Below are 26,121 nucleotides of genomic sequence, written 5' to 3' on the forward strand. Positions count from 1 at the left end.
AAATATTGAGAATTTAGTAATATAAAAAAGGTATATATGCCAAAAACAAGCCATCATACAATTGATGAATGAATAAAATAAGAATGTATTGCAGCTAACAAAATATTACTTATCTTGGCATGAAAATGCGGGCACAGTCTAGTATTGCACTTTTGATGCTTTGGGCGTATTTCTGCATGGGACGGGCATTTTCCCTAGGATTCTGTAGGTGGACACCCTCAGAGGATAAATGAGACATGCTTTGGTCACGCCAAAATCCACGGTAATGCCAAAACTTTAAATGTAAATCAGAGTTTATATAGATGGATTTTAACAACACATTCAGTTCTGTAACTCTGTCGTTGTACCGAGGATCTGTCACATGTGGCGAGCGGAAAAGCACCTGGCCGATGATCACAATTTTTACTTTTCCTGTCACTATCAAAAATGAGGCAAAAGAAGTTATCGCATTGGCAATGTCCTTAACTGGCAACGACAAATTACATAGATCATTACTTCCGATTTGGAGGAAACACATATCTTCATCGTCAAAGTTCAACAAGTTTGAGGAAATGGCCAATTGTCCGATAGTCAACCCTCCTCTTGCTCGAAATTTTACAGAAAATTGTGATGAGAATAAACGCAAATTACTATAGTTCGGTGTTGAAAACACAAAATCTCGCAAACGACGTATAAACGAGTGTCCCAGAATTACAACTTTTACCCGTCCCGCAGCCATGTTTGTTAATGTCCAATCGTCTATTTTTAGATGTAAACAAACCAGACGTAGTATAATGTTTACATCAAATAAATGCAATATTGATAACAAATACGCACCTAAAATATCACTAAATTAATCCATTGTAGAACATGAAACGTTCACGGTAAAAAGTTTGTGCAAAGGCACTGCTGAAACACGGAAATTATGAAAATGTTCGGTTTGTAAAATTCCGTGTCTTCTTCCCAGAGAAAAAATGGCTTGAGTGAATATACCACGTGATATGTAAACATTCATTTGATTGGTCAACATTACAAAGTCCAGTAGTAAGTTGAAGGGGCACCCAAAGGGATGCACAATTAAATAGTAAATTACCTACGTTGTTTGTTATATAAAAATTTTGCATATAAAACAATTTATTGTACCAATAAATGTTTATTTGTTTCTTGGATTTTGGCATAAACAATTCGGGATATCGTATTTGCACATGACATGGTACAACCTCATTTGGCATAGCCGCGGTCTATCGGTTAAATTCTGAGACTGGTAAATCTTTAAATCTGGGTTAAGGTGACTCGGGTGAGCAATGTGGCTCATGATCATCTTGTTTTAAATATCCTACAGTTGCCATATCACTGCATAGATGAATTCAATACTTTAGTTTTTCCACAGGTGATAGCAGTTAGATTTATCAGCATCACAAGATAACAGCTAGATCTACCAACATCACAAGGAGAAAAGAATGGTAAACGTGGTGGTAACAATAGTAACATTGATAGATAGGAACTGATATTGTTTAGTATAGGTTTATCCTCAAATCAAACTAAAAGCCCAGCTGAAGTTTGTTTTTTTAATCAAGAGTTTTAGGTCATCTGAGTCTTTCAGGTGACCTAATACCTTTGGTCATCGTCCGTCGTCGTGTGTCGTCCGTTGCCAAATTTACATTTTAACTTCTTGAAAACTACACTGCTCAATGTTACCATTTTTGGTGTGGAACATGTTTAGGATCAAAGGAAAATAAATAATTGACTGTAAAATCTATGACCTTGTCACTACTGGGGCCTCATGGATGCATGGGGCCAAATATTCTTTACGAGACTATATATGAAAAATCATCTTCTCTACTCCCACAGATGTGGGATAAAAACTAAATGCATAATTATGATATCCATCAAGCCTGAAATGTGTGGACAAAACCATTGCAGTTGATGAAATCTTCAAAAATCTTCCTGTTTACTCCTAGAAACGAAAGATTCAAACTATTTAGCATGATTATGATATATACATGTTATAAGCAATATGAACCCTTTACCATAACTGTGAGTTGATAACCTTTGGGATCTGGAAAGCGTCTATCAAAATACCTTAGTGTTCTTTACTTTTAAACAGAAACCGTCAAATGGTTGATATAACTTAAAACTTGTGTAATGCGATAACACTTACTGAAAAATAAAACATGTTGAAAAAGCATTTTTTTAAAAAAAGATCCTTACTCCTGAACTTCAATAGGGCAAACTGCTTGCATAATAACTTTAAGTTATATCAATGTATCTATACTTATAGCAAGCAACTAGCCCTAATCACCGTTAGCGAACTATTAGCTATACATATGTAATTACTCATAACGAGCGACTAGTTATAATTAACTAAAGAAAACAACTAGCCATTGTAATTACCTAAAATAAACAACTCGCCGTCATTATCTATAGCGAGCAACTAGCCATTATAATTACCTATAGCGAGCAACTAGCCATCATTACCTATAACGAACAACTAGTCATCATTACCTATAGCGAGTAACTAGCCATCTTTACCTATAGCGAGCAACTCGCCATCATTACCTATAACGAGCAACTAGCCATTATAATTACCTATAACAAGCGACAAGCCACAATTACATATATCAAGCAACTCGCCATCATTACTTAGAGGAAGCAACTAGCCACAATTGCCTATAGCAAGCAACTATCCATCTTTACCTATAGTGAGCAACAAACCGTTAATTACCAATAATGAGTAACAAGACATAATTACATATAGCGAGCAAATAGCCACCATTACCTATAGTAAGCAATCAGCTATCAATACCTTTAGCGAGCAATTTGCAACCATTACTTACAGCAAGCAATTAGCCATAATTACCCCTAACAAGTAACTATCCACCATTACCTGTAGTGAGCAATAAACCATAATTATATATAGCGAGCAATTACACATCATTACCTAAAGCGAGCAAATAGCCATAATTACATATAACATGCAGCTAGCCATTATAGTTACCTATAGCGAACAACTAGACCTAACTACTAATAGTGCGCAACTAGCTTTGATTACCTATAAAGAGCAATTAGCCATCATTACTTACAGAATTCTTAGAAATATTCTCCTCTACACCCGAGCAAATAGAAAACATACTGAAGTTGTTAGTGCATAGCACCTGTAAACAAAGTTATATAAAATCGCCATGTCTGTCTGTCTACATGTCCATCTTCTGTCCTTCCCTATTAATCTGCATCAGGGAGACAACTTGTAATAATAACATTTAATGATCAGTCAACATATTTGAAATCATTCTGTTCCTCAAGATTGAAAATTGCAATCATTGAACCATCAATGTACAACACTTGCAACAGACATTTAAGGATTTTGTGTGCGATACTCAGGTGACCGTTTCTGTCCATCGGTCAGTAACCTAAATGTTGAACTTTAATGGATTGATATATCAGTAGTTACAGTCTTTTCTAAGAAACTGTTTCACAAAGATTAATGAGAATTTATCACCACGTTGATATTGTGATTTCTTGATTTTTTTACAGGTTCATATTGGACTTTCATGAGGTCTTGCAGAACTGAGAAAAGGAAGTCGACGTCAAAGTGGTAATGTTCCTATCACACATAAAGTGGTAATGTTTCCATCACACATAAAGTGGTAATGTTCCTATCACACATAAAGTGGTAATGTTCCTATCACACATAAAGTGGTAATGTTCCTATCACACATAAAGTGGTAATGTTCCTATCACATATAAAGTGGTAATGTTCCTATCACACAAAAAGTGGTAATGTTCCTATCACACATAAAGTGGTAATGTTCCTATCACACATAAAGTGGTAATGTTCCTATCACACATAAAGTGGTAATGTTCCTATCACACCTACATATAGTTTTATCTTGGGATTCTGGTCTGTCTGTCTTCAACTTTAATTTGATCTGATCCTCTGAATTTTACAAGATATTGATTTTAAACTTGAAAAACTAAAAAGTCAAAGTGATTTAACTGATTAAGTTCAAGTTGAAAATCAAGAGTCAAATTTGCTAATAGCATACATGTGCAAGGGTAGTCTTAGTGCATTGCTGTTTCAGTTCCATTGCTCTAAGCTGACTAGTCACTTTAAGATATAATTTTCATTTTTGAAGTTACACGAAGGTATGAATTGCGATATTTCACATCAGCATACTTCATGAAGCATTATACAGTGTTTTATGAATGGTATATGCTGACGTGAAGTGTTGCAGTTCATACCCTCATGTATTTTCAAAAATGAAAGTTATTTTAGCTCATCTGAGCTGATTGCTCATTGATCTTTTCTGATCACGTTTTGTCTGGTATTTGTCTATCTGCGTGCTGCCTGTCCATCCAGCCCTAAAATTTTAATATTTTTTACTTCTTTGGAATCACTAAGCCAATTTCATTTAAACTTGTCATAAAGCATCCTTGGAAGAAGGAAATTTACATTAAGGACCATGTCCATTTCAAAGGGGAGATAATTAACAAAAGGCAAAGATAGGTTATGGTCATTTTAAAAAAATTCCTTTTAGAACCACTGGGCCATAATAGTTTAAATGTGCATGAAATCTCCATGACATAGTGTAGATTCAAATTTATTCAAATCAAAGGGGATAAGAATAGGGCCACAATAGGGATCATAGTTTTACATAAGAATGTATAGGAAGGAAGGGAATAATCTTTAATAACCTTGTTTTCAAGAGCCACTTGGCCAGAAAAGTAGAAATTTACATGAAGGCTTTATGAAATAAAGCAGATTTTATTTTGTTTAAACCATGGTCCCTGGTGGTAGGGTGTGGTCACACTACGTGATCAAAGGTTTACATCCATATATATATCGGGGACATCTTGTTATAAGTCTCCTTAAAAAGAACAGCGTCAAGATTAGTCATACTGATATGCAAGCATCCTTAATCATGTTAGGTAGTGCAGATTTTAGTACATATGTTCAAATTATGACCGCTGGGGATAGGTTGGGGCCAGGGGATGAGATCAAAGTTTGACAACAGAATTTATAGCGAAAATTCAAAGGAAGGGAAGGGAAACATCTTTAAAAATCTTCTTCTCAAGAACCATTTGGCCAAAAAAAAATTTAGTTCACAAGAAGGCTTACTTGCATGAAGTAAAATTTGTTCAAATCAAGGCTGTTGAGGGTATACTTGTGTCACAACAGGGAATCAGAGTTTTATATTGGGATATATTCAGGAAAAATCTTCAGAAATATTCTCAAGAACCACTAGGTAAGTCATGTTTTAAGGGGTATTGTGGGGCTACACTGGGCTAGGCTTGTTTTAAGGGGTATTGTGGGGCTACACTGGGTTAGTCATGTTTTAAGGGGTATTATGGGGCTATACTGGGTTTTTCATGTGTTAAGGGGTATATTGAGGGCACACTGGGTTAGTCATGTTTTAAGGGGTATTGTGGGGCTACACTGCATTAGTCATGTTTTAAGGGGTATTGTGGGGGTACACTGGGTTGGTCATCTTTTAAGGGGTATTGTGGGGCTACACTGGGTTGGTCATCTTTTAAGGGGTATTGTGGGGCTACACTGGTTTATTCTTGGTTTATGGAGTATTCTGGGAGTACATTGGGTTAGTCATGTTTTAAGGGGTATTGCGGGGCTACACTGGATTAGTCATGTTTTAAGGGGTATTGTTGGGCTACACTAGATTAGTAATGTTTTAAGGGGTATTGTGGGGGTACACTGGGTTAGTCATGTTTTAAGGGGTATCGCAGGGCTACACTGGGTTAGTGATGTTTTAAGGGCTATTGTGGAGCTACATTTCATTAATGATGTTTTAAGGGGTATTGTGTAGGTACACTGGGTTGGTCATCTTTTAAAGGGTATTTTGGGACTACACTGAGTTGGTCATGTTTTAAAAGGTATTGTTGGACTCCGCTGGGTGAGTCAGGTTTTAAGTGGTATTTTGGGGCTACACTGGAATAGTTATGTTTTAAGGGGTATTATGCGGCTATACCGTGTTTTTCATGTTTTAAGGGGTATTGTGGGGCTATATTGGGTTAGTCATGTTTTAAGGGGTATTGTGGGGGTACACTGGGTTACCCTTGTTTTATGTGATTTTGTTGGGTACACTGGGTTAGTCATGTTTTAAGGGGTATTGCGGTACTACACTGGATTAGTCATGTTTTAAGGGGTATTGCAGGGCTACACTGGATTAATCATGTTTTAAGGGGTAGTGTGGGGGTACACTGGGTTAGTCATCTTTTAAGGGGTATTGTTTGACTATACTGGGTTACCCTTGTTTTAAGGGCTGTTGTGGGGGTACACTGGTTTGGTCATGATTTAAGGGGTATTGTGGGGTTACACTGAATTAGTCATGTGTTAAGGGGCATTGTGAGGGCACACTATGTTAGTCATGTTTTAAGGGGTATTGTTTGGCTACACTGGCTTTGTCACGTTTTAAGGGGTATTGTGGAGGTACACTTGGTTGGTCATCTTTTAAGGGGTATTGTGGGGCTACACTGGATTGGTAATGTTTTAAGGGGTATTTTGGGTCTACACTCAGTTGGCCATGTTTTAAAAGGTATTGTTGGACTACACTGGGTTAGTCATGTTTTAAGCGGTATTTTGGGGCTACACTGGGATAGTTATGTTTTAAGGGGTATTGTGGGGCTATACTGGGTTTTTCATGTATTAAGGGGTATATTGAGGACACACTGGGTTAGTGATGTTTTAAGGGGTATTGTGGGGGTACACTGGATTGGTCATCTTTTAAGGGGTATTGTGGGGGTACACTGGGTTGGTCATCTTTTAAAAGGTATTGTGGGGCTACACTGGTTTATTCTTGGTTTAAGGGGTATTGTGGGGGTAAATTGGGTTAGTCATGTTTTAAGGGGTATTGCGGGGCTACACTGGATTAGTCATGTTTTAAGGGGTATTCTTGGGCTACACTAGATTAGTCATGCTTTAAGGGGTATTGTGGGGGTACACTGGGTTTTGTCATTTTTAAGGGGTATTGTGGGGCTACACTGGATTGGTAATGTTTTAAGGGGTATTGTGGGCTACACTGAGTTGACCATGTTTTAAAAGGTATTGTTGGACTACACTGGGTTAGTCATGTTTTAAGGGGTATTGTGGGGCTACACTGGATTAGTTATATTTTATGGGGTATTGTTGGGCTATACTGGGTTTGTCATGCTTTAAGGGGTATTGTGGGGCTATACTGGGTTAATCATGTTTGAAGGGGTATTATGGGGGTACACTGGGTTGGTCATCTCTTAAGGGGTATTGTGGAGTTACTCTGGCTTAGCCAAGTTTTAAGGGATATTGTTGGGCTAAACTGGGTTAATCATGATTTAAGGGATTTTGTGGGGGTACACTGGGTTAGTCATGTTTTAAAGAGCATTGCGGGGCTACACTTGATAAGTCATGTTTTAAGGGTTATTGTGGGGCTATACTGGGTTAGTCATGTTTTAAGGGATATTGTGGGGTACACTTGGTTGGTCATCTTTTAAGGGATATTTTGGGGCTATACTGGATTGGTCATGTTTTAAGGGGTATTTTGGGGGTACACTTGGTTGGTCATCTTTTAAGGGGTATTGTGGGGCTATACTGGATTGGTAATGTTTTAAGGGGTATTGTGGGGCTAACTGAGTTGGCCATGTTTTAAAAGGTATTTTTGGACTACTTTGGGTTAGTCATGTTTTAAGCGGTATTTTGGGGCTACACTGGAATAGTTATTTTTAAGGGTATTGTGGGGCTATACTGGGTTAGTCATGTTTTAAGTGGTATTGTGGGGCTACATTGGGTTAGTCATGTTTTAATAGTGTCTTAAGGGGTATTATGGGTACACACTTGGTTAGTGATGTTTTGAGGCGTATTGTGGGGCTACACTGGGTTAGTCATGTCTTAAGGGGTATTGTGGGGCTACACTGGATTAATAAAGTTTTAAGGAGCATTGTGGGGCTACAGTGGGTTTGTCATGTTTTAAGGGGTATTGTGGAGTTACTCTGGGTTAGCCAAGTTTTAAGGGATATTGTTGGGCTGCACTGTGCTACCCTTGTTTTAAGGGGTATTATTGGGCTATACTGGGTTACCCTTGTTTTAAGGGATTTTTTGGGCACACTGGGTTAGTCATGTTTTAAGGGGTATTGTGGGGCTACACTGGAATAGTTATGTTTTAAGGGGTATTGTGGGGCTACATTGGGTTAGTCATGTTTTAAGGAGTATTGTTGGGCTACACTGGGTTACCCTTGGTTTAAGGGGTATTGTTGGGCTACACTGGGTTACCCTTGTTTTAAGGGGTATTGTGGGGTTACACTGGGTTTGTCATGATTTAAGGGGTATTGTGGGGTTACACTGGATTAGTCATGTTTTAAGGAATTTTGTGGGGTTACACTGAGCTAGCCATATTTTAAGGGGTATTGTGGGACTACACTGTGTTAGTCTTGTTTTAAGGGGTATTGTGGGGCTACACTGGATTAGTCATGTTCTAAGGGGTATTGTGGGGCTACACTGGGTTCCCCTTGGTTTATATGGTATTGTAGGGGTACACTGGGTTGGTCATGTTATAATGGGTATTGCGGGGCTACACTGGATTAGTCATGTTTTAAGGGGTATTTTTGGGTACACTGGATAAGTCATGTTTTAAGGGTTATTGTGGGGCTAAATTGGGTTAGTCTTGTTTTAAGGGGTATTGTGGGGGTACACTGGATTAATCATGTTTTAAGGGGTATTGTGGGGCTACACTGGTTTTTTCTTGCTTTAAGGGGTATTGTGGGGGTACACTGGGTTGGTCATCTTTTAAGGGGTATTGTGGGGCTACACTGGATTGGTAATGTTTCAAGGGGTATTTTGGGAGCTACACTGAGTTGCCCATGTTTAAGAGGTATTGTTGGACTACACTTGGTTAGTCATGTTTTAAGCGGTATTTTGGGGCTTCACTGGAATGGTCATGTTTTAAGGGGTATTTTGGGACTACACTGGATTAATAATGTTTTAAGGGGTATTGTGGGTGCACACTTGGTTAGTAATATTTTAAGGGGTATTGTGGGGCCACACTCGGTTTGTCATGTTTTAAGGGGTATAGTGGAATTACTCTGGGTTAGCCAAGTTTTAAGGGATGTTGTTGAGCTACACTGGGTTACCCTTGTTTTAAGGGTTTTGTGGGGTACACTGGATTAATCATGTTTTAAGGGGTATTGTGTGGCTTTAGTGGGTAATCATGTTTTAAGGGGTATTGTGGAGGTACACTGGGTTGGTCATCTTTTAAGGGCTATTGTGGAGCTACACTGGATTGGTCATGTTTTAAGGGGTATTGTGGGGATACACTGAATTGGCCATGTTTTAAACGATATTGTGGGACTACACTGGGTTAGTCATGTTTTAAGGGGTATTGTGGGGCTACACTGGAATAGTCATGTTTTAAGGGGTATTGTGTGGCTACACTGGACTGGTCATGTTTTAAGGGGTATTTTGGAGCTGCACTGGATTAATAATGTTTTAAGGTTTATTGTATGTGCACACTTGGTTAGTCATGTTTTAAGGGATATTGTTGGGATACACTGGGTTACCCTTGTTTTATGGGATTTTGTTGGGTACACTGGGTTAGTCATGTTTAAGGGGTATTGCGGGACTACACTGGATTAGTCATATTTTAAGGGGTATTGTAGGGCTTCACTGGAGTAATTATGTTTTAAGGGGTAGTGTGGGGGTACACTAGGTCAGTCATGTTTTAAGGGATATTTTGGGCTTACCCTGGATTAATAATGTTTCAAGGGGTATTGTGGGTGCACACATGGTTAGTAATGTTTTAAGGGGTACTGTGGGGCTACACTGGGTTTTTCATATTTTAAGGGGTATAGTGAAGTTACTCTGGGTTAGCCAAGTTTTAAGGGATATTGTTGGACTACACTGGGTTACCCTTGTTTTAAGGGTTTTGTGGGGGTACACTGGTTTAATCATGTTTTAAGGGGTATTGTGGGGCTTTACTGGGTAATCATGTTTTAAGGGGTATTGTGGAGGTACACTGGGTTGGTCATCTTTTAAGGGCTATTGTGGAGCTACACTGGATTGGTCATGTTTTAAGGGGTATTGTGGGGCTACACTGAGTTGGCCATGTTTTAAACGATATTGTGGGACTACACTGGGTTAGTCATGTTTTAAGGGGTATTGTGGGGCTACACTTGAATAGTCATGTTTTAAGGGGTATTGTGTGGCTACACTAGGCTAGTCATGTTTTAAGCGGTATTTTGGAGCTGCACTGGATTAATAATGTTTTAAGGGGTATTGTATGTGCACACTTGGTTAGTCATGTTTTAAGGGATATTGTTGGGATACACTGGGTTACCCTTGTTTTATGGGATTTTGTTGGGTACACTGGGTTAGTCATGTTTAAGGGGTATTGCTGGACTACACTGGATTAGTCATATTTTAAGGGGTATTGTAGGGCTTCACTGGAGTAATTATGTTTTAAGGGATAGTGTGGGGGTACACTAGGTCAGTCATGTTTTAAGGGGTATTTTATGGTTACACTGGATTAATAATGTTTCAAGGGGTATTGTGGGTGCACACTTGGTTAGTAATGTTTTAAGGGGTACTGTGGGGCTACACTGGGTTTGTCATGTTTTGAGGGGTATTGTGGGGTTACACTGGTTAGCCAAATTTTAAGGGATATTGTTGGGCTCCATTGGGTTACCCTTGTTTTAATGGATTTGGTTGGGTTCACTGGTTTAGTCATGTTTTAAGGGTATTGCGGGACTACACTGGATTAATAATGTTTTAAGGGGTATTGTGGGGGTACACTGGGTTCGTCATGTTTTAAGGGGTATTGTGGAGCTACACTGGATTAATAATGTTTCAAGGGGCATTGTGTGTGCACACTTGGTTAGTAATGTTTTAAGGGGTAGTATGGGGGTACACTGAGTTAGTCATACTTTAAGGAGTATTGTTGGGCTACACTGGGTTACCCTTGTTTTAAGGGGTATTGTGGGGGTACACTGAGTTCGTCATGATTTAAGACTATTGTGAGGCTGTACTGGATTAGTCATGTTTTAAGGGATATTGTCGGGTTACACTGGATTAGTCATGTTTTAAGGGGTATTGTGGGGCTACACTGGATTAGTCATGTGTAAAGGGGTATTTTGGGGCTACACTGAATTAGTCATGTTTAAGGGGTATTGTAGGACTACACTGGGTTAGACATGATTTAAGGGGTATTGTGGGACTACACTGGATTAGCCATGTTTTAAGGGGTATTGTGGGGTATACTGGGTTGGTCATCATTTAAGGGGTATTTCGCGGCTACACTGGATTAGTCATGTTTTAAGGGGTAATGTGGGGCTACAATTAAGTATTGAAGTATTACGTGCGGATATAAAGGGAGAATATATAAAAGTGTTATTCTCAAGAAAAACAGCGCCATGATTAGTCATATTGATTTTCAAAAATCCCAACGTAGTGAAAATGCAGGTTGGTTCAAATCAGTCCCAGCCGCTCCCCCACCCCAAAATATTTCGGGGCTACAATAGGGGATCAAAGTGTGACATAATTGTTGATAGGGAATTTTTTTTGAGAATATTCATCTCACCAACAGAAGGGTAATGATTAGTCATGTTAATATGCAATTATTTACACGCAGTTCAAATTCAAGTTTGTTCAAGTCAGGGGCCCTAATGGTAGGATGGTACCACGATAGGAGATAAACGTTTTATATGAGAATATGCAGACACTTAATTTAATGGAATTTTTTCAAGAGGAGCAGGGCCACATTAAATATATCTAAATGCAAATGCTCCCAAGTTGTGTTGATTCAATGTTCCCATTTCCCTGTGTGGGGGAGGGGTGGGCATTGTTTTTGTCCTGGATATAGGTCTCTGCATAATTCTAATTTAACTTTTGAATAGTGAGTTATAAGACCCTCATTTTTCATATTTCCATTCTCTGTGACAAGACCTTTTTATGGTAGAGTTTGTTTGTGACCTTGACCTTAGAGATTGGTCTCCTTTTCAGAAAACTCAATGTTTCCTGACGTTTTTCAGAAAAAAATTGTGCTTTTTTTCTATATACATGTAGATATCCATTAGCAAGACCTTAGAGAAAAACTTATTGTTAAGAAAACCTAACCTACTCAATATTTCCTAATATCAGTTAAGATAGAGCTTTCTTATTTTCTACATACTTGTAGATATCGTATGGAAAGATGTTTCATTTCAAAGAATGATATCTGACTTTGTGACCTTGACTTTCTCCACAATAACAAGGTCATATTATCACATTATTTTGGTATTGGTATCGAGGCATCCCCATGTTGTGTGAATTCAAGTTGGTTTTTTCTTGACCCTTTGGGGCTAAGTTTGGGTCGACTATATGATAAAAAAGGATTAGAAAAAAACCCATAACCGCTTAACAACAGCAGGGTCAGGGTGACTCAGGTGAGCGATGTGTGTCATGGTGCCTCTTGTTTATGCAGAAAAGGGGTCAATTAAAATTATTCAGTAAATTATGTAGATCTATTTAAATGTATTAATTACATGATGGGAATGTTTATATCCAAAATGATGTAACTCTTGGAATATCTATAAAATAGTAATAGTAAAATATCTGTATCTCGAATATGATTTATCTCGAATACCCCGCTTGAGTCGAAGTCGACCGCCGGTCCCTGCCGTTTTCCTTATATAAATGATTAAAAAAACTTCTGATATTTCGAAAACGGTAATCTCGAATACTCCGCTTATGTCGAAGTATTTTCAAGGTCCCATACACTAAATTCACCTGGTTTATCTCGAAGTGCAGTCAATTTTATGCTCTCCTTACCATACCTGGCGTCGTTAAGTCACACATTCACACCCGCGGCTACATCAATTATAATTAATGACCGCTAATCCACGCTCGCCTTTTCCGGGGAGACCCAGGTCGCAATAAATGGTTCAAAAGCTTGGGTGATTAGTGAAGCCTTCCAAAATTACGGCTAAAGTTCACCGCCAATTATGAACTAACACACCCGATTCCAGGGATGGTGTTTTGAATGACACACACTCTATCATTAACATGTGGGTTAGATAAACGCACAAAACCGTCGAAGTACGCTTGAAGGTAATGCTCTTAATAAAGATAATGCATTTAATAGTACACGCTTCATCATTAAAACTAGTACAGAGAAAACACGAAAATTTATTCAATAAACATTTGAAAGTTTGATTTTTTTAAAAATCCGTCTTTTTTGTTTCTTACGTGATAAGTTCTTTCATTACAGCGCAATAACTATACACCCCAGTCGAGCCTGGACATCAGTAAACTTAAAGTAAGCATACAGGCACGATCATCTTAATTTTGAAACACATTGTGAATTCAATTGGATGTTTATATATATTTCAAAATGTTTGTCTTCGAAATTCCACAATATTAATTTATCAACTTGTATTAAACTATAAGAAACGGCAACGGGGTTTTTGTTTATAATGCAAATCCCATACTATGCATCAAATATCCTCCTTCAAAAAAAATATCCCAGATCGATTTTGGATATCTCGAACCCCCGGATATCTCGAAGTTTTTTCGAGGTCCCTCGGACTTCGAGATAGAGATATTTTACTGTATGTAAAATAAATGTAAATTCAATGATTGCTACTTTCCAGATTCTCTAGCTTTATACTGTGTGTTTGATTTCAGATTGTATTCCTAAAGACCCAGACCCTCCGCATCATGGATTCACTAGTACTCGGTACTCGACTAAAAGTATTACAATGTTCTCAATGTCAGAGGGACACTGGATTTTATTGTAACACATGTAAACGTGATCTGTGTTTACAGTGTAAAGAGAAACATGTCATTGATCTACATACCAAACACCATGATGTTGTGATTTACCGTGAGAAGTTTAATTGTTTCCCTTTACGAGAGACCTGTGTCAGACATCCAAAGAGAAAATACAGAATGTTCTGTGATCAGTGTAACTATTCCGTGTGTAAGCGCTGTACAGACCACAGAACACACACGCTGGTGGATCTTAGAACAGCCTATCATACAAAACGACAACAACACAGAGAAATCATTGACAACATCAGAAGTGAGACTCTCTATAACTGTCGTGTTCTCCTGGCAGGAATCCAAACTGATATCCAAACTTGTCCCCCACAAATCTGTCACCATCAATCACAGATGTCAACAAAAGCCCAGAGACTGAAGCATCTGATTGACACTGTGGTATGTGATGTTAAAACAAGATACCGAGATTTATTGATTAATAGAATACAACAACAGAAGAGAAAAATGAACAGACAACTTGTTCATCTACAGAACTATGAAGACAGATATGAACAATCAGCAAACAGAACGGTACAATTCCTCTTGTTTATAAAGACCAGTCGTGTCCCCCAGATAAAGAAAAGTCCTAGTCAGTTATTGAGTGTCATCTCAGAAATCCAAATGACAACAGGAAAACGACAAATAGGAATAGACGAGTGTGTGAAACTGATGTCCACACCTGTATTGCACATGCCTGTCTGTGTGACAGGTGTTAGACGTGTGTTACACATATCTCGTGTGATGTCAGACCGGGTCTGGGTCTCTGATTATAACAATCTCATCTTGACAAACACAAAAAGAGACACTATACACCGTGTGACAGATATACCATTGTATGGAGTACACACAGTGAACAGTTCTGGTGAACTGATTTATATAGACAGGAAACATAACATCAACAAACTGTCTACAGACAATAAAACAGTCACCAGACTGATACAGAGTACATCACCATGATCACCACGCTGTGTGTACTGCTCCCCGTCCACTGGAGATCTGATGGTCGGGATGTATAACTATAAAACAGGCAAGGTAACCCGGTACAACAGTAGTGGTCAACACATCCTGACCATAGAACACGACAACACAGGTCACACACTGTATAGTGATCCTCTATATATCACAGAAAACAATAACGGTGATATCATTGTGTCTCACTGGATTACATATAAGCGTGGTGATGTAGTGGTGACAGAGCGCGGGGGAGACATCGATTCTCCTACACAGGACCTCACTCAGGATCATCACTAGATCCACTAGGAATCTGTACAGACGCGCTGTCACACATCCTGGTGTGTGATTATAACACCGACACAGTACAGATCATTGACAAGGACGGTCACTTCCTGTCTCTGTTACTGACACCACAACACGGGATAAACAAACCACCCAGCCTGAACTATGATGATAAAACTCACCTTCTCTGGGTCGGATCAATCCACACCAAGAAAGTGTCTGTATATAGATATCTACAGAGGAGGTACTCTCTGACTGGTAAGTACTAGTAGTACTGTAGTTTATTATACTATATCATATCTATGCAGAGAAGGTACTCTCTGACTGGTAAGTACTAGTAGTACTGTAGTTTATTGTACTATATCAGATCTATACAAAGGAGGTACTCTCTGACTGTTAAGTACTAGTAGTACTGTAGTTTATTGTACTATATCAGTCAATGTAAAAACACATGTTAATTACAGTATGAGATATGATTAGATGCATTGTTTAGTTTTAATTACAGTGTGGGTTATAATTAGAGGTAGTGTTTAGTTTGAATTACAGTGTGGGTTATAATTAGAGGTAGTGTTTAGTTTTAATTACAGTGTGGGTTATAATTAGAGATAGTGTTTAGTTTTAATTACAGTGTGGGTTACAAATGGAGGTAGTGTTTAGTGTTAATTACAGTGTGGGTTATAATTAGAAGTAGTGATTAATATCAATTACAGTGTGGGTTATAATTAGAGGTAATGTTTAGTGTTAATTACAGTGTGTATTGTAATTATAGAGTTAGTGTTTAGTTTTCATTAACATGATTAATGTGTTATAATTAGAGGTAGTGTTTAGTGTTAATTACAGTGTGGGTTATAATTAGAGGTAGTGATTAATATTAATTACAGTGTGGGTTATAATTAGAGGTAGTGTTTAGTTTTAATTGCAGTGTGGGTCAAAATTAGAGGTAGTGTTTAGTTTTAATTACAGTGTGGTTCATAAATAGAGGCAGTGTTTAGTTTTAATTACAGTGTGGTTTATAAATAGAGGTAGTGTTTGGTTTTAATTACAGTGTGGGTTGTAATTAGCGGTAGTGTTTAGTTTTAATTACAGTGTGGGTTAGAATTAGAGGTAGTGTTTAGTGTTAATTACAGTGTGGGTTATAATTAGAGGAAGTGCTTAATTTTAATTACAGTGTGAATTATAAATAGAGGTAGTGTTTAATTTTAATTACAGTGTGGGTTATAAATAGAGGTAGTGTTTAGTTTTAATTACAGTGTGGGTTATCGATAAAGGTAGTGTTTAGTTTTAATTACACTGTGGGTTATTATTAAAGGTAGTGTTCAGTTTTAATTACAGTGTGGGTTATAATTAAATGTAGTGTTTAATTTTAATTACAGTGTGGTTTATAAATAGAGGTAGTGTTTAGTTTTAATTACAGTTTAGGCTATAAATAGAGGTAGTGTTTAGTGTTAATTACAGTGTGGGTTATAATTAGAGGTAGCGTTTAGTTTTAATTACAGTGTGGGCTATAATTAGAGGTAGTGTTTAGTGTTAATTACAGTGAGGGTTATAATTAGAAGTAGTGATTAGTTTTAATTACAGTGCAGGATATAAATAATGGTAATTAATGTTCAGTTTTAATTACAATGCGTTATAATTATAGGTTGTGCTTAGTTTTAATTACAGGGTGGGTTATAATTAAATTTAGTGTTTAGTTTCATTTACAGTGTGGATTACAATCAGAGTTACTTTTAATTATGCTCCCCGATAAATTTCAGAATTCTTTGTTTTCTTCCTCTAAATTTATGAATTTAAAAATGATAAAAATGATTATTTTTCACAGCTGTCAAGAATGTAAATATCAGTGATATCAACACAGCTCTGGCTTGTGACATGTTGTATATTTCTGTAAAATATTGTGTATTTCTGTAAAATGTTGTGTATTTCTGTAAAATGTTGTGTATTTCCGTGGAATGGCGTTAATTTCTGCAGCAGGTGTGGACAAAATCTACATTGTGTACTGTTTGACATTTAACATGTACATTACACCCAGTCTCTGTGTTGAATATATCTCATTATTTTAGGGGTTCTATAGCTTACAAATCTGATTCATGAGTGAATTCACATATTTTGATGAATGTCCCGTCCCCCCTCCCCCTACAAAAATACTTTGAAATTGAAAGTGTTCATGTGACTTTAAATGTAGATTTATCAAAGATTTGTGCCACTTACATTAGAAATTGTGTAATCAAGTATATATATACACACGCAAGGTTCAAAATTATTTCTGCAGTGCAGTGCTAATTTTCACTCTATGATTCATTGAATGATACAATTTTTAGCGGGTGCACAGTATTATCGGTATACCGGTGTACCAGTATTTTTCTGGTGTCGGTATATACTGTGGTACAGGAGGCAAACTATCCCTATATATTCAAATCTGATAGCTATAAACAAAAATATAAAATTGAATTAAAATAAAAATATATATATAAAACAAAAAATAATTAAAGAAATTTGTGTACGTAGTGACTCACTTTATTGGGTCACCTGAGTTAAGTCAGGTGACTTCTTGCAAATGGTTGTCGTCCGCCGTCATGCGTCGTCCGTCATTCGTTAACGATTGAACATTTTTAACTTCTTGATAACTACCAGTCCAATTCTTTTTTAAATTTGGTATGAAGCAGCTTTGGGACAAGGGGGACATAAATTGTAAATCTAAGGACTCCAGCACCCCTGGAGCCTTGGGGTAGGGCAAAAACTACCAAAAATTGACCAATTTTCAAAAATTTTCTTCTTAAGAACTGCACATGTCTACAAAAAACTAAATGCATGGAAATGTAGAGCAGGAAGGCTTCTGCCAAGTTGTAAATTTCATGATTCCCAGGGTAGGGCAGCGGTTCTGACCGCATGGTGGGGCCAAACTTACTATATAGTGCTTATATGCAAAACACTTAAATAACATCTTCTTTAGTGCCATTGATACTAAATTAAAACTAATTGAATAGCTAGAAAGAACAAGTAGTCCTTTACTATTATTGTAAATTTGATGATCCAGGGGTAGGGGTTTTAGTATCAAGGTGTGGCCAATATTGTCAGGTATTAAATGTGTGAACAATAGACCCCATATTGAAAAATAATACACGAAAGTATATTTTTAATATGTTATTAATAGAGTCATTTTTGTACTTTTTGAATTAATACAGAAAAAATATATTACTTTTGTATCACCAAAAAAAAAAAAAATGGGTAACTCATTTTTATATTAAATTCTGACTTTAATTTTTTAAAGGGTATTATTTTTGTATCATTTTGGACTTAGATTATTTTCATGATTTTCAATATATTATTTTTGTATTTTTAGGGACTTAGTTTTTTTTTCAACCATATTATTTTTGTATCAAAATTTAACTTATAGTCATTTTCACTGTATTAAAATTGTATTTTTTTTTTTAAACTTAGTCATTTTTTATCCAAATCTTTGAATTTATATGTATCAATTAATTTTGTATTATAATTTGACTTAAAAAATTTCAGTGATTTTTCACTGTATTATGATTGTATTTTTTTTTAACTTAGTCATTTTTAATCCAGTTCTTTGAATTTATATGTATTAGTTTTGTATTATAATTGGACTTTAAAAAATTTCCAATGATTTTCATTGTATAAAATTTGACTAATTTTTAACTTCTTCTTGATAACTATAATTCCAATTTTCCCCCCTAAATTTGGTATGAAGCATCTTTGGAAAAAGGGAGACATAAATTATAAATTTCAGGATTTCTGCACTCCTGGGGCCTTGGGGCAGGACAAAAACTGCCCAAAATTGACCAATGCATTAAGATGTAAAGCAGGAAGGCTTCTACCAAATTTGTCAATTTCATGATCCCCGGGGTAGGGGTTTGACCCCAAGGTGGGTCCAATCTTAGTATTATAGTGTTTATATATATGTAAGTTTGCTAATACTGTATAAAACTGTATAAAATCTGCATACCCAGGAATAGCAGAAAAAAGATGAACAAAAAATTGTGAATTTCACAACCCAGGGTTTTTATTCTAGGATGGGTCCAAATTAGTCATAATTATATTTTAATATTTTAATCTTAATACACCTATCATATTATGTGAAACATTTCATCATTGTATGCACTTATGAGGGCATTGAAGTTGTAAGAACACATCTTGTTTTATACCTTTGCTGAATATTAAAATTTAGCTTAGATATTCAGAGTAGGATTTTTTTTTCTAGATTTCATGTAGCCTTTGGGAGTATATAGTGATCATTTTTCACTAGTACTCGGATGACTAATAAGGCCTGTGGGCCTCTTGTTTATATCGTACCTTCATTGTAATGTAATGAAAAGTAAATCTAATACGTGTACACAATCGGTAAAACGGATGTCAGACATTTCGGCCCAGAGGACATTTAGGCCCATTGACACTTCGACCCTATGACACTTCGGCCCAGATGTTTCGGCCCAAAGAATTGGGCACTTGGGTCCAAATTTTTGAGACACTTCGGCCCAAAGACATTTCGTCCCAAGACATTGTGGCACTAATTTTTGTTTCCGTATGAGACACTTCCGCTCATGTTTTTCAGTTTGCCAACATCATTATTATTGCGTTTCCACATTATAGTAAATTGACACTTCGCCCCAGTGACATTTCGGCCCTAAGACACATCGGCCCAAATGTTAAAAATAATGACATTCATTAATGACATTCATGGATCAATTTCTTTGGTTTTTATATATCGACACTTCGGTCCAGACGTTTCAGCCCAAATTTTTGACCCTTTTTTTTATTAACTGAGACATGCCGGCCCATTGTACGATTTATTATTGTGCTTTATATATCACACACATTACTTTTTAAAACAGCATCATAGTATTTATAATGAAAGTTAAAGTCTCACCTGACATCTTTCTTGTTCTAACAGCAGCTAAGGAATGGTAAGCAACGAAATTATATGGATTGGATATCAAATGGCTTCTCTCAAACTTCTTATAGTTTGTTCCCCATACTTATCTGGGGGTACACGAAGGCGTGTGCCAAACCGGGCGTGTATTGGTTACGTTTGGGTTTTAATATTCAGGTGACTGTTAAGACCTGTGGGTCTCTTGTTAATTCACATGAACTTAAGTGAGGTTTTCTAATCACCCGTTCTCTGTAAGGCCAAGTAAAATTAATTAGTAGATTATCATTCAAACTGCACAAAAAAGGGGCGGGTGGGAGAATTTTATTTTTTATTTTTCGCCATGGTATTCTTGACTTCGAAAATGCCTTCTCTCATTGAGAAAAGGCTTTATAAATCATAATTACATGTGTATTTGGGTTTCTAAAAGGCAAAGTGAAACATAGTACGTTTACAATACCGGACCGGACATAAAAATCACCGGAAATCGTAATTTTGAAAAATAAAAAAAATCAGGGGGGGGGGGGCGATTTTCGAGGGACGGGTGGGAATGATAATCTACCAATTAATTTTACTTGGCCTAATATATCAGTCTGTCTCTAAACTTTACACATTTTCAACCTCGTCTCCAGAACCACTGGGTTTCAATCAAACTTAATACTTATTTTCCAGAGCCACTGGGCCAATTTCAAGCAAACTTGGCCAAAAGCATCCTTGTGTGAAGGGCTTTCAGGTTTGTTCAAATGAAGGGCCATGTCCTTTTCAAAGGGGAGATAATCACAAAAATGCAGAAATAAGGTGGGCCTGCATTTAAGAATCTTCTCAAGAACCACTGGGCCAGAACAGCTGATATTTACAGAAATGCTTCCTGGCATAGTGCAGATTCAAGTTTGTTAAAATTATGGACCCCGGGAGGTTGGATGGGGCCACAATATGGGATCAAAATTTTACATGCAAATATTTAGGAAAAATATTTTAAAATCTTCTCAAAAACTACTGGGACAGGAAAGTGCAAATTTATATGAAAGCTTCCTGACCTTGTGTAGATTCGAGTTTGTAAAAAGCATGGTCCCCGGGGCAGGATGGGGCCACACGGGGGGGGGGGGGTCAAAGTTTTACATAGAAATAAATAGTAAAAATCTTTAAAAATCTTCTCAAAAACTACTAGACCAAGAGAGTGGAAATTTACATGAATGGTTCCTACTTAGTAACATGGTGCATATTGAAATTTGTTGAAATTATGGCCCCGAGGGTAAACTGTGGTGACAATAGGAGATCAAAGTTAATTTACACACACACACACACACAAACACACACATATATATATATATATATATATATATATATATATATATATATATATAAGCACTGAAATCAAGAGACAGTTGTTGGGTTTTTGTGCTTATATATATATATATATATATATAGATATATATATATATATATATATATATATATATATATATATATATAAATTATGGCCCAGAGGGTAAACTGGTGACAATAGGGGATCAAAGTTAATTTACATACATACACAATACATTATATATATATCTATATATATCTATATATATATATATATATATATATATATATATATATATATATATATATATATATATATATATATATATATAGGGAAAATCATTAAAAATCTTCTGAAAAATCACTGGGCCAGAAAAGTTTATATTCACATGAAAGCTTCCTGACATATATAGTCCAGATTCAAATTTTGGAAAATAAATCATGTCCGTGGGAGTAGGTTGGGGCTACAATAGTAGGGCTGCAACGGGTACCCAAAATTACCAAAAACCGTGCGGGTTGTGTTGTTTGGGTTGGGTTCGGTTCCATTTTACTGTATTTCGGTTCGGGTTTGGTTTTTAAAATAAAATCACTATTAGAAATCCTTTGAAACAAAATTTCGTCAAAATCCTAAAGGTGGCTATACTTTGACCAATGGTCAAATGATGGCATTTTGGACAGAACTATAAACAATGACAGTATGTAAGATATGTCAAACGCATTGAAAATACGCCACAGGTTCGACATCGTCAATGACAAAACATAAACAACATGGAATGGAAACGAGAAGAAGTGGCAATGTTGTGTCTCGTACCATGGATGTCGAGTCTAAACCTCAGTCCACGTCCCCGAGTAATTATTGTGTTAAAACAAGTTATGTAAACCTAAACCGATATATCCGAATCTGAATTTAAAAATTTAGAACCGACCCGACCTAATTTTTTTTTTATCTATGACAGCCATACACAATAGGGATCAAAGTTTTACATGCAAATATATAGGAAAAAATCTTTAAATATGAGCCAATGTGAGTCCGGTAAGCCATGCTGCCCATGGGCCTCTTGTTCTTCACCAGATCAAAATCTGACTTTTGTTAGCATTTCTTTAGCTTTAAAGGCTGATGTCAACTGTAGACAATGTTCTTTAGTTAAAGTCATTTAAATTTTCGGATTGTTGTGAAATCGGGAAGTAATGTTCCAAAGAAAATTGTATGCTTATATTACAGGGATAGTGAGTTACGACTTGATTTCAACATGGAGATGTTTTGTTTGTTATCAGCTTTTGTGGTTTACTTTAAGTGTTAATTTGCCTTTCTATTTAGTTTTCATTTTTATGTAGAAATTCTCTCGTCCTGATACAGGGAGAGGTCTACCCGAGAATTTGAGAATTTACTGTTGTTCGTGCCGTTGGTCATTTTTGTGCATTTTATATCCCTATTCATTTGACCTACTATTCGATCCGACACTTTGGATGTTGGGTGTTGTTGGTTTTGGTGTATTTTGTGAATATGAAGGTAAAACTTGATATAACTAATTACGCATGCAATCAACATTTTTGACTTTTGATTTAATATAATGCCCTTGGTTCAACAATGATGAATCCTGAATTTTCCAGTTAGATACATTGTCATCCCAATTTTTGTCACTAAGAAATTTGATTGCAAAGGGCAAAGGTCAACTAGAATACATTGTTAAGATTCATGTACAGCTAGTTATATATATGTAGCACTGTGCATTTGTAATGTAATAAGTGAGTACACTGGGCCCAGGAGAATATGTCATGTGCTACAACATAAATCTTCTCACTATACAATTATTATACCCCCGCAACAAGTTGTGGGGGGGGGGGGGGTATACTGGAATCGGGTTGCCCATCTGTCTCTCCGTCCGTCCGTCTGTAGACGCAATGGTTTCCGGGCTCTAGAGCATTATTCTTTCCACCTACCGTCACCATATCATACATATGGCCTACCCATGGGATGAAGATGTTCCCTAATGATTTTGGGGTCAAAAGGTCAAAGGTCAAGCCCACTGGACATCGAAGTAGCAATATGGTTTCCGGGCTCTAAAGCGTTATCCTTTCCACCTACAGTCACCATATCATACATATGGACTACCCATGGGATGAAGATATTCCCTATCGATTTTGGTGTCAAAAGGTCAAAGGTCACGCGCACTGGACATTAAGGTAGCAATATGGTTTCCGGGCTCTAAAGCGTTATCCTTTCCACCTACAGTCACCATATCATACATATGGACTACCCATGAGATGAAGATGTTCCCTATCGATTTTAGGGTCAAAAGGTCAAAGGTCACGCGCACTTTACATTGAAGTAGCAATATGGTTTCCGGGCTCTAAAGCGTTATCCTTTGCACATACAGTCACAATATCATACATATGGACTACCCATGAGATGAAGATGTTCCCTATCGATTTTCGGGTCAAAAGGTCAACGATCACGTGCACTGGACATCGAAGTAGCAATATGGTTCGGTTTGTCATGCCATTTGCTTTTTACACTCAGAAAAGAGGTAGTTTATACCTATTACCAACACCCTTTGGGAGATTGTGGTAAGCGGGGGGGGGGGGGGGTATTCTTAGTGGGCATTGCTCACAGTACCTCTTGTTATACTAGAGTAGTGTGGATGTGAATTGAATTAAACTCCTACATGACCAATATGAATTGATGCACAGTAATGTTCTTTTGTTATACATCAAAAAGAAAAAGCTCCTGTCTGATCAAGTGACCAATGTGACTCATAGGCTTATGGCCTTGAATCCTGTCATGTCATGCAATGTGTGATGAATATGATTACACGATTGAATTTAAATAATTGATCAATCGTTAATTACATTACAATTATCAATATAGAATTGATGTTGTCCGTGGTAGGTTGGGCCCACTTCTACAATTGATCAATCGTTAATTACATTACAATTATCAGTACAGAATTGATGTTGTCCGTGGTAGTCTGGGCCCACTTCTATAGGATTATATGCTTAACCTCTGCCTCGGTTATAGAGAAAATTCAATAAGATTGCTAGTGATCACTTTTCTTTTGAAGTATTGATACTTGGATGACCGAGTTGGCTTTTGATGTAGGATTTGTGATTGATTGATTACATTCTGTGTTTTGATACCTTTAGACTATCCAGGCAGAGGAAGAGGACAACAGAGAAGAATCTGACTCTGATGACGAGGACGCCAGAGAAGAATCTGACTCTGATGACGAGGACGCCAGAGAAGAATCTGACTCTGATGACGAGGACGCCAGGGGGAAATCTGACTCTGATGACGAGGACGCCAGGGGGAAATCTGACTCTGATGACGAGGACGCCAGAGAAGAATATAACTCTGATGACGAGGACGCCAGGGGAAAATCTTACCCTGATGATGAGGACGCCAGGGGAAAATCTGACTCTGATGACGTGGACGCCATGAGGAGAAGTTGATCCTAAAACATGTTGCCAGCGGTGTATCTTGGTGTAGGTGTAAAAATTAATGTGGTGTCACATAATCTTCAACATCAATTTCAAATTTTAATCTGTTTTTACGCGTAATGAAATGCAACATTTTTAACTCTTGTATATATATATATATATATATATATATATATATATATATATATATATATATATATAAATGTAAATATTACCTCTTCAGAAAAGTGTTTCCTCGCAAATTTACAGAAATGACTTAATGATGTTATTTCATGTTTTACAGATGACATACGATTCCCAATACCATTCCTTCAGCCACTAAATCTGATCTACATTTCCTCATCTAGTGATGATGGACATTGATTACATTTCCTCATCTACTGATGGTGGACACTGCATGATTACATTTCTTCATCTAGTGATGGTGGACACTGATTATATTTCTTCATCTAGTGACGGTGGACATTGATTATATTTCTTCATCTACTGATGATGGACATTGATTACATTTCCTCATCTAGTGATGATGGACATTAATTATATTTCCTCATCTAGTGATGTCGGACACTGATTACATTTTCTCATCTATTGATGGCAGACATTGCTTACATTTCCTCATCTAGTGATGGTGGACACTGATTACATTTCCTCGTCTAGTGATGGTCGACACTGATTACATTTCTTCATTTAGTGATGGTGGATACTGATTACATTTCCTCATCGAGTGATGGTGGATATTGATTACATTTCCTCATCTAGTGATGGTGGACACTCATTACATTTCCTCATCTAGTGATGGTGGACATTGATTACATTTCCTCATCTACTGATGGTGGACACTGCATGATTACATTTCTTCATCTAGTGATGGTGGACACTGATTATATTTCTTCATCTAGTGACGGTGGACATTGATTACATTTCTTCATCTACTGATGATGGACATTGATTACATTTCCTCATCTAGTGATGATGGACATTAATTATATTTCCTCATCTAGTGATGTCGGACACTGATTACATTTTCTCATCTATTGATGGTAGACATTGCTTACATTTCCTCATCTAGTGATGGTGGACACTGATTACATTTCCTCGTCTAGTGATGGTCGACACTGATTACATTTCTTCATTTAGTGATGGTGGATACTGATTACATTTCCTCATCGAGTGATGGTGGATATTGATTACATTTCCTCATCTAGTGATGGTGGACACTCATTACATTTCCTCATCTAGTGATGGTGGACATTGATTACATTTCCTCATCTAGTGATGGTGAACATTGATTACATGTACTTTTCTAGTGATGGTGGACATTGATTACATTTCCTCATCTAGTGATAGTGGACATTGATTACATTTCCTCATTTAGTGATGGTGGACCTTGATTACATTTCCTTATCTAGTGATGGTGGACATTGATTACATTTTCATTTCAGCTCGATGTTATGTATGGTTATTATTAAGAAATATTAAATCATGTATTTCCATAGAA

At 36.9% G+C, this 26,121-nt stretch overlaps 1 protein-coding gene and 1 pseudogene across 3 annotated transcripts in view; one reads left to right on the forward strand and one right to left on the reverse strand.

The window, feature by feature from the left end:
* LOC125666211 (uncharacterized) overlaps positions 1 to 986 on the reverse strand; it is a 6,393-nt gene extending 5,407 nt beyond the window's left edge. Inside the window, exon 1 of one of the 3 annotated variants that reach the window (XM_056151571.1) lies at positions 1 to 986. This exon is cut by the window's left edge and continues 1,459 nt beyond it. The gene's annotated coding sequence lies outside the window, so the exon portion shown is untranslated. The other 2 variants (XM_056151569.1, XM_056151570.1) reach the window with 2 other exon arrangements.
* A 2,468-nt stretch (positions 987 to 3,454) lies between these two features.
* LOC125666208 (uncharacterized) lies at positions 3,455 to 26,121 on the forward strand (annotated as a pseudogene).

This window comes from Ostrea edulis, chromosome 10 (assembly GCF_947568905.1).
Source record: "Ostrea edulis chromosome 10, xbOstEdul1.1, whole genome shotgun sequence".
In the NCBI taxonomy this organism is placed as follows: Eukaryota; Metazoa; Mollusca; class Bivalvia; order Ostreida; family Ostreidae; genus Ostrea; species Ostrea edulis.